This window comes from Dasypus novemcinctus, chromosome 1 (genome assembly GCF_030445035.2).
Source record: "Dasypus novemcinctus isolate mDasNov1 chromosome 1, mDasNov1.1.hap2, whole genome shotgun sequence".
NCBI classification, from domain to species: Eukaryota; Metazoa; Chordata; class Mammalia; order Cingulata; family Dasypodidae; genus Dasypus; species Dasypus novemcinctus.
The window spans coordinates 56,075,708-56,088,796 of NC_080673.1; the positions used below are offsets into that span (position 1 = coordinate 56,075,708).

The following is a 13,089-nucleotide window of genomic DNA, read 5'->3' on the forward strand; positions in this document are numbered from 1 at the left end:
TTCCATTGGAGCCCTTAGTTGCAGCCTGCCTGAGGAACCTGGACTTGTGCATCCCCACGGTCATGTGAGAGACTCTTATAAAATTGCATACTATTGACAGGTATCTCTTGTTGATTCTGTTTCCCTAGAAAGCCCTCACTAATACAGTATCCCAAGAACTTAGAACAATTTTTGGCATATTGTAGTGAACCCAAACCATCTATACTCACATGCTTACTTACTATTCTACGTCTTCATCATCTTTACTTTACTGGTCCAGGAAACTCTTGATTAGGAAGATAAAAGTGCAAAAAAACCCTTGTTTTCTACTCCAGAAATTCCTGGAAGACTGATGATTTTTCTATAGCAAACTGAAGAAATTTTATGCTTCAATAGAAATCATCAAAAGAAATTCTATAGGCATGGCAGCTCTCCTGGGGGCAGGGTTGAGAGCTGGACTTGGGCTGCCATATGGACTTGGAGTAGAGCAGGTTAGGATGGATGAGGACCAAGGACATGCTGACCATGAAGATCCTCGTCATCAGCAAGACTAGGGTGGGAAAGTCCATCCTGCTCTTTTCTTTAGATCCAGAACTTACAGTAACAATAGGTTGCGACTTTAAGGTGAAAATAATTTCAGTGGATGGAAGTAAGGCTTAACTTGCAATATGGCATACTACTGGTCAAGAACAGTTCAGAACATTAACTCCCAGCTATTATAGAGGTGCACAGGGTGTAATGTTAGTTTATGATGTCACAAGAAGAGGAACCTTTAGTAAACACTGGATAATTGGTTAAATGAATTGGAAACATGCAGCATATGGAATGACGTATTAAACATGCTAGTTGGAAACAAAATTGATAAGGAAAATTGTTAAGTTGATAGAAACAAAGACCTGAAGTTTGCCTTTCAGGTTATTCATAGAGGCAAGTGCAAAAACTTGTGATGGTGTCCACTGTGCTTTTAAGGAATTTGTTGAAAAGATCGTTCCTTGATCTGTGGGAAAGTGGGTGCATTTGTCACACAGGGAAGAAGGCCAAGGAGGAGGCACCTTGTGTGGTTATTGTCTTGTGTTATAACTCTGGGAAATTCCTTCTCTTGCATATTTGATCAGATAGTAACATCCCTCTGTATATAATCTCTAACTGCTATTTTAGAGAACTTGCAGTTTCCTCATATTTCTTTTAGTCATGGAAGTAAATATTTGCAAGAAATCCCACTTCCCGACTTTCCCAGGTAAGATGTGAAGGTAAGCATGCCTGATTTGCAGTCTATACTTTTTATGTAACATAAAATAGGTGTACTTCATAAGAACATTTGATTTTATGAATTACATTTTTCAAATAATTTTTAAAAATCTGTCCATCTAGTATATTTTGATACAGGTCTGTTTTGGTCTCCTTTTTGCCTGTATCCTCTTATTAGTTACTGAATTATTTGTTATATACAGCTCCTAGAAACATGGGGAGGTATACATGTACCATCAAATTGGTTAATTCTTTCAGGAATGTCAAAGAGTATGATTCCATAGCTTTTCTAGGATGTGTGCTGGCAGATTCTCTTCTAGCACTAAGCAAAATTCTCATTACAGAATGTAGCCCAGGCCATTTATAACTGAATATCTATTTGTTTTGATGATGCTTCTAACTAGCATTGATACATTAAAAATAGTTCGGTCCTACTGTTTAATTTGCTTTATTGAGTAAATTGGTTGTTTACCTGGAGTTTTTAATTCTGTGGTATGTAACTTGGATGAGAGTCCTCTTGGAGCAGCCTATTTTGTAATGTAGTGTTTGGCAAAATGGAAAGGAGATTTTACCCCCTCTTGGTTTCAGAAGGGCATGAATAGTTTGTTTATTGTAGCTCGTGTAGTATTTGCCACTTTCCAAACCAGTACCTTTTAAAATAAATATTGCTAGTGTTTGTCCAATTACTTCAATTGTAGCTTGATTAATGTTTTGAAGACCTCTATCTTATGACATTGTAAATGGCTAGTTATTACCTTAAAACCTATTTCTGTGTTTTGAGAGGTCTGCAGAAACACTAAATGACATTTTGAGAAAGGCATATTGCTTCCAGATGCTGATATGTGTGGGAAAATACTGTTTCAATGAAAGTCCTTATCATTTACTGTAACAAATAACCTGTAGTTCATCAAAACCAACTTGTACAGGGCAATAAATCTTTTTCACAGTAAAAAAAAAAAAAGCTGTATGCCTCGTGTTTGAGTTCCTCATCTCAAAATCATCCCCTTACTTTGTCTTCTTATCCTAAACTATTATATTATGATTCTTACTAATTATAATCAAGACTTCCATATTGAAGGACTCATCTTAAATTAAACTTCAAATTCTGATATCTGATATTCTGACTTTACTCTCCTCCTGCTTGGCTGCTAGGATTCTGACAAGGTGGTACACTCCCTTTCTACAGTAGGCAGTAAGCTCAACTTATCTTATCAACAGTCCATTTTAATTTTATTTTTGGGGAGCCAGCACTTGGTAGTAAGCACTAAATAAATATTTATTGTATGAATGAATGAATGAATGAATGAAACTTTCCATGGAACATTGTAGAAGATTTTGCAACAAAAACATGCTCAAGGTATAAAAACATCTTGTGAAATACTGCTGAACTTAAGATGAGTTGAGATAAAGAAATAAAGTGTGCTGAAGAAGTACCCAGACAAGCCAATTTAAAGGGAATCAATTATTCCAGTAACTTAGAATTCAAAGCTAATAATACCAAGATTATTGTTGAAATCTTTAATTTGAATGTACCTGTCTAGCGCATCAATGGATCACAAGCTTTGGTTCAGTAGTTGAGGCAGAAGTTGCCCATAAACTTGAACTTATCAAGTTGATATAACAGAGGGCATTTTTATACCCAGTATTTGCTTTCAGTGTTGTCTTTATTAAGCAATTTAGAATGTCAAAAAGCAGTTAAAGAGAAATCTAGTGGGAAAAAGTCAAGCATATTTAAAAATATTTGAGAAGTACAGACAGAGATATGTGAGAGATGTGAAAAATTAATCCCACAGAGATAAGATTTTGCCTTCTAAAAAGTGAAGGGCACAATTTAGGATGAGAAGCTAAAATATTGGAATATTATTGATATTTGCCTTCTTCAATGTGTAGCATTTTAACTAACATGAAAAAAGAAGCCGAAGCAAAATGGGAAAGTTGTGTTAAGGGGAAGTGTGATTTGTTGTTGTTTTTTTTTTTTCATCTGCATTGACTGGTAGAATTTTGTATGCAAACAGATAAATTATAGGTTTGTGTCAACTCTCTCTTTAATGTACAGATAAATAAAGTTAAAATTAAAAATCTAGTTCTTCCTAAAGTTTTTAAGTTGAGCATATGATTATTACTATAATTTTTATAAACCCGGCCGATTTTAGTAGTATTTTACCATTGGACATTGAATAGTGTCTGGTCCCATTATAAATGGGATATTAGTTATTTAAACACTTTCAATATTTTATATTGCATTTAAAATTTAACATTCATATTAAGTAGTTCAATTTTTTAAAAGTAATAAAATCTTTCTGAGTACTTAAAATATATTTAAAATCTAATAAATTAATGTAAATATGAAGCTTAAAAATCTCTACAATGTTTCATAATTGAATGCTACCACTTATTATTTATAATAACAAATATAATTATTTTATTGCATACTTGTAGTTACAGAAGTCTAACTCTTGTCAGGAACAATGGTCAAATGTATGGAAAGAAGGGAAAGAAATTACTGGGTTTGGAGTTCTGGGCATTGTCTATTAGACTCTCCAGGTATTATCTGATTCGATGTGGGGGTTCTCTATTAGCTGATGTTTTTACAACTTGGTAGAGATAGCAGTTAAATGTAAGGAAATTGGTAACATCTCAGAGTTTGCTGACCATAGAAATAAAAACGATTCCTTCTGGTGACAAAAGAAATGAACTTTGTCCAATAGAAAATATAAATCCCTGCCACTCAAATTCTCATGTAGATCTGCTCTATTATTTTACCATTTCCCTCAATAATCAGTTAGTTGAATAAAATCTTTAATAGTGTTCTTTAATGTTTGTATTTAAGTCATGATTTTATCATTTAAAAATTTTAGCCCTCTAATAGGTCAAATTATCTAACATATTTTCAAATATATAAAACATCTTTTGGAAGAGAGAGAACAAATTCCTTCTTAAAACAAAATTATTAATATTGGTATTTTAATTATTTTAAACCTTACTGTAGTTCATTTGTTTTCTTCCCAGATTTGAAAGGTAGATGCACACTGAAAAGGATAAAAATCAATCCAGCTAAGTTATCTTTCACCAGAAATTTCAACCTGATGGGAACCTAAAGCCACCAGAAATTTCAACCTGATGGGAAACCTAAAGCTATAGTTATCCATAAATTTTTCTCATCTCTCCAAATATCACATTATGTTCTTTTTCAGATTACTACAGTCCTGGGCTAAGAAATATTAAGTTGTTCACATTACCTAGTTCTCTGTCTCCTGGGTTTGCAACTCCCATCCAAGTTACTCCTTTGATTGGATTACACATTTTATCATTTCTTAAAAGATGTAAATGTCTTCTCTGAGTCTAAAATCCTTAGAACTTGATGCAGTCCTGAACTCTTTCATATTTTTAGGACCATTCAATTTACAGATAATTTTACATGGATTTTGCCTGACATGTCACAACTTGTTAAGTCATCTACTTAAATGAGTTAAAGTTTGAACTCTTCTTCATAAAAACTAATGTACTTTTAAAAAGTATTTAAGGCAGCAGACTTGGCCCAGTGGTTAGGGTGTCCGTCTACCACATGGGAGGTCCGTGGTTCAAACCCCGGCCTCCTTGACCCGTGTGGAACTGGCCCATGTGCAGAGCTGATGCGCACAAGGAGTGCCGTGCCATGCAGGGGTGTCCCCCGTGTAGGGGAGGCTTACATGTAAGGAGTGCACCCCGTAAGGAGAGCTGCCCAGTGCCAAAGAAAGTGCAGCCTGCCCAGGAATGGCGCTGCACACACGGAGAGCTGACACGACAAGATGACCCAACAAAAAGAAACACAGATTCCTGTGCTGCTGACAACAACAGAAGCGGACAAAGAAGATGCAGCAAATAGACACAGAGAACAGACAAACGGGGTAGGGGAGGGGAAAGGGAGAGAAATAAATAAATCTTTAAAAAAATAAAAATAAAAAGTATTTAACTAAAAGATATAATTTAGGGGAGATGGTTAAACCCTGAGGTCTGGATAAGTGTCTTCAGGGAGAAAATGACATAATTGTATACATATTTTATCAAGATTTTCTGTTATAAAAACTGAAGTTCATTCATTCCTCTTATTTGATATATTCTGGCAGTGCTGTTTCATTCAAACTTTCAAGTAGAAAAATTCTTCTGGCCAAATTAAATAAATTTAATATGTATTATAGTACTATTGCTAGCCAAGTAGTATGAAAAGAAATTATAAATAGGTTATATTAAAAAAATTTAAAAATCCATATGATTCATTTAAGATACTTAAAATTCTATTTCCCATGAACTCAGGAATTATCATAGATGATTACAAAAAATCAGTACCTGACCTTGCCTGGTGACTTATTTCAAGCTCAGAAACCACACCTTTACTTAGCTCGGGTTGGAAATGACATGGCACTCCAGAAGCCTTCTGATTAAGGGAGCTTGAGGACAATTGCCCTGGTTTGAAACAATAATGAGCTCTCTATAAGGTGGAGTGCAGAATTGTTATCTGTCATTCTGACATGTTAGAAGAAATCTACTGGAAATGTTGGTGGCAAGAACATGAAACAGACTTGTTGAGATATAAGATATCCAAGAGGAGATACATTTAAAGACATACCATTAATCAAACTGACAATGGAGAAACCCAGAGAAAAAGAGTACAAATATCTCACCAAAATATGGCTCATTGGCTTTTCTTTTTCCCTTTCCTTTCCTGTATTTTTGAGCAGAACATTCTTGAGTCTGAATATAGTCATCCCCATATAGTCAGTTTCATGGGGATGATTTAAAGTGTGGCGGTTAGATTACAGAGCAATTTTTTCAAAAGATATAAATATTTTTTTAAAAATTTAATCTTAACCTTGAGATCCAATTTTTTTTTCATCTGGGATTAAAAGTAGCATGCTATGAAATGTTAGATGGTAGAAACACGAGGGTTTCCACAAACAAGTGGAATCCAAAGTGCTAATGACCCAACATTTTGCAAGGGATGATCCCAAATATTAGTTTCTTGATTCTAACCTTAGCAAAAGTCTGACCATGATATTAATACAATTTTTAAAAGATCTTTTTTTAAAAGTTCTTTTTTAAAGTATGTTAGTATAATCAGTAAATTAAACAAACTTGATTCATGAGATATGAATATAAAAATCTTTATCATTTTTCCATGGATACTTAAAAAATTTTGTATTCTCCATCTTACCCCTGATTAAATAAAAATAGTTTGTTGACTTTTCTTGTGAATTTTGGGTACTAGAAAGTTCAATGGTCATCTAGACTCAGAAAACACAGACCCAGTTAGGTACTTATTATGTCTATTCTAACAAGTACAATAGTAACAAAGATTCAAACTTCATTTAAGTCTCTACTCTTTGAGTGAGGTAAAGCTATAGTGAGAAAAGACTAAGTGGGTTCTTCTCACTCTGCAAGTTCCATCCCCTCCACTCATTTAGTTCTACTTACTTCTGCACTTTGGGGGAGAAGAGGAGGGAATAAAGAGGAAAAGTGTAGAAACAATCATACCTGTCTGGCTCTGTTCTGGCATTACTCTCCTCTGACCCTAGCAGACTCTCTCATCAATTGCTCTGTTTTTTCTTTTGAGAATGTTCTCATCCTCCCATTTTACATACAGTACTGGTCACCCATGGTTTCTTTTTTTTCTTTTTTAAAATTTATTTTATTTTTTATGTTTTTTCTCTCCCCTCCCCCTCCCCCCTCCAGTTGTCTGCTCTCTGTATCCATTTGCTGTGTGTTCTTCTGTGACTGCTTCTATCCTTATCAGTGGCACTGGGAATCTGTGTTTTTCTGTTGCATCATCTTGTTGTGTCATTTCTCTGTGTGTGTGGCGCCATTCTTGAGCAGGCTGCACTTTCTTTCACGCTGGGTGACTCTCCTTATGGGGCACATTCCTTGCATGTGGGGCTCCCCTACATGGGGGACAGCCCTGCATGGCACGGCACTCCTTGCATGCATCAGCACAGCAAATGGGCCAGCTCCACACGGGTCAAGGAGGCCCGGGGTTTGAATCATAGACCTCCCATGTGGTAGGTGGATGCCCTATCCATTGGGTCAAGTCCGCTTCCCCATGGTATCTTGATAAGGCAAAAACTTTTCTATTTCCTCTCATAGTGGAGAAGGGACTAACAGAGCTAATTGAACTGGGCCTATCAAGCTCATGAAAAACAGGGGAAATATTTTGATTCTTTCTAGGAAACAAAGACTCATGTAAACAAATTGTCTGAACAAAAATCTTGACTTAGGAGAATTATGTTAACAGAATAACCTAGAACAAGTCTAGGGCCTAATATATAATGCCTCAACCTTCTAGAGAAAGCCCTCAAAATTCCTAAACTTACTGGACACCAGAGCTATAACTAGGAGGCTATTGTTTTGACTTGTTTCTGGATTGTGCTTGCTATATTTTATGTCAGACTGTATAACTAATAAGCATATCTAGGATGAGTAAATGCAAGATATTGCTGATTAGATACATTCATTTAAAATCTCTGCTGTTGGACTCTATAAAAATAGAGTTGAATACATGGTCAAGAAAGGCTTTAATTCCTAAAGCTTTCCAAGGTTGTATAATGGAAATATTGACCTATACTAAGAAATTAGTCTTTTTATATGGAGATGATATGCAAAGCTGTCTCCTGGTTTAACAGCTCTTTCTGGATGGTGAAAGTTACTAACTAGTGTTGTCAATCACAAAGGAAGTAGCTGAAATTGTACCCATTATAACTGGTATCATTGCAAATTGCTGATACTACTCACACCTGGCATGCTATTTTGGACATTGCTAATGCTCTCTTTTCTCTGCATTTCCAGAAGTATAGTCAATATCTGTTGCCTTCATCTTGAAAGGTATTAAATATGCATTTACTGCTTTAAATCTTGAACTATGGTATTTGTTAGTTGGACTAACTCTAGCATATTGTGAGCTTCTGGTTGAAATTTAAACATTCCGTCATAGTGATGATATGATACTAATATTAGAAATGCTAAGAAAAATGCTTTCATTACATTGCAAGACATCCAAGCACTGACTAGATGGGCCATTAATGGTCAATATCTAAGACTCTGAATCCCAGTCACTGCATTTGGGTTACGTGGTCCAAAGTTCAAGGAAAGACAAACAAAAGCCCCCAAGGCCCTTGGATTCAGAAATACAGGGGAGAGAGGAGCATATATGTATTTAGGCACTCATTGCTTAATATTTCTTAGAATAATGAAGTTGTTCTACAGCTAAGAACACAGTCGAGGAATAAAGTAAATAATAAAATATTAACTAGAACATTTGATTCCATGCTATGGCTCATAAAGACAAGAAAAACACACCTCTTCCAATTAGACTGAGGTACTGCAAGGTCTCTAATTGCCAAGCACTGCCTGCTCTCCATACTGAAGTCAGCATGCATTTCATCCATGTAAGCAGAATTCTTTGATCATTGTAAAACCAGCTGGTAGGTTAAAGCCAAAGACCATACAGTTCAGATAGAAAGTAGGCAACACTCTAATACTGTCTAGAATTTTACAAGAAAAATATTAGAAAATAAATATTAAGTGGTGCACTCACCTAGACAATGTCCTCACATCATTCCACCAGAGAAATGAGACATACATTTTCAGGGATAAGGGGTAAGGGATAAGGAAGGACAAGAGAAGTTACTGGGGCAAAGCTATACATTTTGTAGAAAAAAGTCTGTGAACTTTTCATCAAAAGCAATAGTATTTGTTATTATAGGCCATGGTGAAAAATATACATGTGGATTTTATTTTGTAGAATGCTATTAGAGAACAAGCAGATCCCAAATAAGATATGAAGTAGATACATGTAATATGTGATTGAGGGGTGACAGGCAGGCATTCAAGGGCATTAGTAATGTGCCACTTCTAAGCTGGGTGATCAAGACAACATTGTTAATTTTGCTATTTTTTAAAAAATATATGCATATGTTATATATATTCTCTATATAATCTATATAAACAGGGATATACATACTTTCATATATAAGCATAAAATATTTCTGAAAGTAAACAACAAATTTCATCATATTGGATGACTCTGGTGAAGAGAAGAATGTGTTGGGGATCAGAGGTGAGAAAGACTTTTTTATTTTGGAGCCATAAAAATGTATAATATATTTAAAATAAGTTAATAAAATCATTCAAAAATAAATTTTGAAAAGACAATAAAATAACACCAAATTTAGAAGATGAGTTAGAGAAAACAAATTAAATAAGAAGTGTGCAACTCTTTTATGAAAAACACTACAAAACATAATGACAAGATATAAAAATACCAAAGTAATTTAGAACTAAATATGTACAAAATTATTGTATGGGAAGAATCAAAGAATCAGTATCTTAGAGATGTCAGTTCTCACCATATTATTCTATACAGTTGATAAAAACCCAACAGAATTTTTAGTGGAACTCAAATGTCAATTTTTAAAACATTATGAAAGGGCATAATTTATCCAGAATAATTTTGACAAAGAAAGAACAAATGATGGGAACTGCTCTCCCAAATATTAAAAGAGTTTTAAGGCATGGCAATTATGACGCTGTAGTTGACTCATGGATATAGAAGGATGCCCATGGAACAGAACAGAAAGTCTGGAAACAGACCTCCACAGTAATGGAGTCCTAATAAATGGCCAGATTGGTATTGCAGATCAGGACGAAAGAATGGACAATTCAATCAATGGTGCTGGGACAATGGGTAATCTCATGAACACAAGTCTATTCTTAAAACACAAATTGGGAAGACAGAACTCTAAAACATAGATGGAAATTTAGAAAAAAATATCTACATGACATTGGGGCAGGGAAGAATTTTCTAAACAAGTTAAAAATAAAATCTTTAAAAAGATTATTCTGTGCTACTTTGGTAGCACATATACTGAAAAAAAAGATTATTCAATTTAATTGAATTACAATTTAAAATTTCTCTACATTAAAAATTAACAATACAAGACAAAAAACAAACTACAGAATGGAAGATGGTATTCACATATACTAATATTCACAAATTATAAAGAATTGCAACAAATTAATAAGAAAAAGTCAATTCTACAGAATAAAACCCAAATAAATTTATAGGCAGTTCTCAAAAGTGAAAACCTGAATTGTCAATAAACAAATGAAAAGATGCTCTTCCTTTCTAGAAACCAGGGAAATGAAATTTGAAACAACAATGACACAATTACACATTTGAGAAATTACAAAACATTAAAATATCTGACAGTACCAGTATTGGTGAGAATGTAGAGGATTGGGAACACATTATCTTTACTTGTGATGCTGTGGATTGCTTCAAAGACTTTTTTCCCCAAAACTTTGGCAATTAGTCATAAACACTTTTACCTAGCAATTTCTCTCCTGGGAAGAATCCAACTAACACAAATGCTTGCATATAAAGAATAGTCATAAGAGCAGATACAAAACCTTGAAACAACCAAAATTAATAAATGCAGTGAAATGAAAGTGAAAATTATTAAAGCAATACATATAAATATCTGTAAAACTCAGAAACTGAGAGTGAAAAAAGCAAGTTATAGAAAGATACAAGTAGCATGATAAAATTTATATAAATTTCACATATTTTTAAACTATTACATATTATTTATATATACAAACACATATTATAAACTTGCATGAGGACAGTAAACAATAATTTCTTAGTGTGTTTACCTGTGGGAGATTTAGGAAGGAATATGGCCAGGGAGAGTGCTAGAGGCAGAGGTTGAGATGGAATTTTGTGAGAGTGATTTATTGAGAAAATGCTCTAGGAAGAAAGGAGGTGAGGTAAGCAGGATAGGGAGTGGGTAGAAAGCTAAAAGAGGATGTGGTCTCTGCTGGACACTGGTTTCCTCTTGGTCCCTCAGGTGCTCTGGAGCATAAATTGAACATGATAGGACACCACTGAGTCTTTCCAGTCTTGAGGCCTGGTATGGATTGAATTGTATCCCCTAACAACATAAATTCAAATCCTAATCCCTGGTCTCATGAGTAAGATCTTTGAAGATGTTATTAAAGATTTGGCCAAACTGAATTAAAGTGGTGAGCCCTAACCCATTAAGACTTCTGTTCTTATAAACAGAGGAAATTTGGACACAGACAGACAAACATAGAAAGAGGGAAGACAGCCATGTGATGAAGGCAGACATCAAGTTCTACTACATGCCAAAGAATTCCATGGATTGCTGGCAAGCCACTGCCAGAACCTTATATATTTAAGAGGATTATGACCCTGTTGACACCTTGAGTCACAGTTCCAGCCTCCAGAACTATGAGACAATAGATTTGCTGTGTTATTTTGTTACAGCAGCCCTAGAAAACTAAGAAAAGGTCATATTTCTCCATGCCAAGTCAGTGATTGACCATGAGTTGCTGATGTTGGGTTTAAACCTTTTATTGAGTATGAGTGCTGCTTTTGGGTAAGGCTAGTTCTCCAGAAAATGGGGCAACTGTGAGGGTTTGAAGGTAATAATCATAACATGAACTCACCTGGCAAAGGGGATCTGGGTGGGATACTAACAGCATCCTCTGTAATCAACTGTTCAGGTCACTCCATTCAGAAAGAGCTTATTTCCAGAAAAGAAAATAGATCTAAGAAGATGTTTCGTGGGATGCACCATAGACCAGGCTATTATATTTGTTTCTGGGAAAATAACTGATAATCATCATTTCTCTTTTCTACTTATTCTGTACTCCCAAACCTCATTGGCTAATACTTCTTATCTAGATGGCTTGTACAGTAGAATGAACCCTTAAAGGTCACTGGTCACCACATTGGTCACTACATTTTTATCAGTCTTTGGTGGCTCTGCTTATTCATTTACAGATAAAACTAGAGGTAGGAGTAACAAGAGGCATCTCTGTAGATCACCTGGGTGCCAAATAGATACATTCCTGTTCCAATTATGTAGCAGCAGTCTAAGCTCCTCATGATCAGGGTCAATTACCCTGTCAGTATGGAAACTCCTTTCTATCCTGCTGGTTTACTGGCATACTCACAGAGCTCAAGTCACCAGGCAACTGCTCTCACTTTAACTTTAGTGGTACTCAAACTGTATTCCCTGATAGAAGCATCCTTCTTCTGAGACCCAGTGCCTCCAGAAAGAACCTAAATCTGCAGGGACATGGAGCCTACATTCCCTAGGTTAACCTTTGGGAGTGATGTTGTGTGTTACCATAATTATTTTCACCCTTGTTTCCCAGACCTTTCTTTCCTGACATCTACTTATTGATAACATAGCATTATAAAATGGGTGCTAGTTTAGGGTATGTACTTCATCCCGAAATATGATTTCCATCTTCCCAGGGTGTATGCTCCAAGCTAGTGTCCCAGGTTTGCCATCAAAAGACTGATGTTCTGTCAGGTCGGAAACTTCTGGATAGTGAGGTATGTGTTAGAAACATAGAGTAGCATGCCCATGTACCCACTGCTGCACTTTTCACTATAGAGTGTATCCCTTGGTCCACGTCAATGTTATTCTAAATTCTATTATGGCAGATCAGATTCTAAAAGTCCTCTGATAAAGATGCTGGCTGGGGCTTTGTGAGTAGGAAAGCTGAGCACATGGCCAGAATTCATCAATTCTAATCAGGAAGAAATGTTGCCACTTCCAAGGAAAATGGAGTCTAATATAGTCAACTTGCCCCCAAATGGCTGGCTAATCTCCTGAAGGGATGGTCCTCTATTGGGGGATCAGTTTTTGCTTCTGTCATTGGGTAATCAATCACTCATCCGTTGTAGTACCTAAATCAGCCTTGGTTTGAAAGGGACATCTGTTGGACTCATACATACCCTCTCTCTTTGAAACTCTCTCTCTCTGGCTATTTTGTTCATAGGCCCATTGCACAAAC

At 35.5% G+C, this 13,089-nt stretch overlaps 1 pseudogene; it reads left to right on the top strand.

Annotated features, from left to right (window-relative positions):
- Positions 1 to 504: 504 nt before the first annotated feature.
- Positions 505 to 1,098, top strand: LOC101439817 (ras-related protein Rab-18 pseudogene; annotated as a pseudogene).
- The last annotated feature ends 11,991 nt before the right edge of the window (positions 1,099 to 13,089 follow it).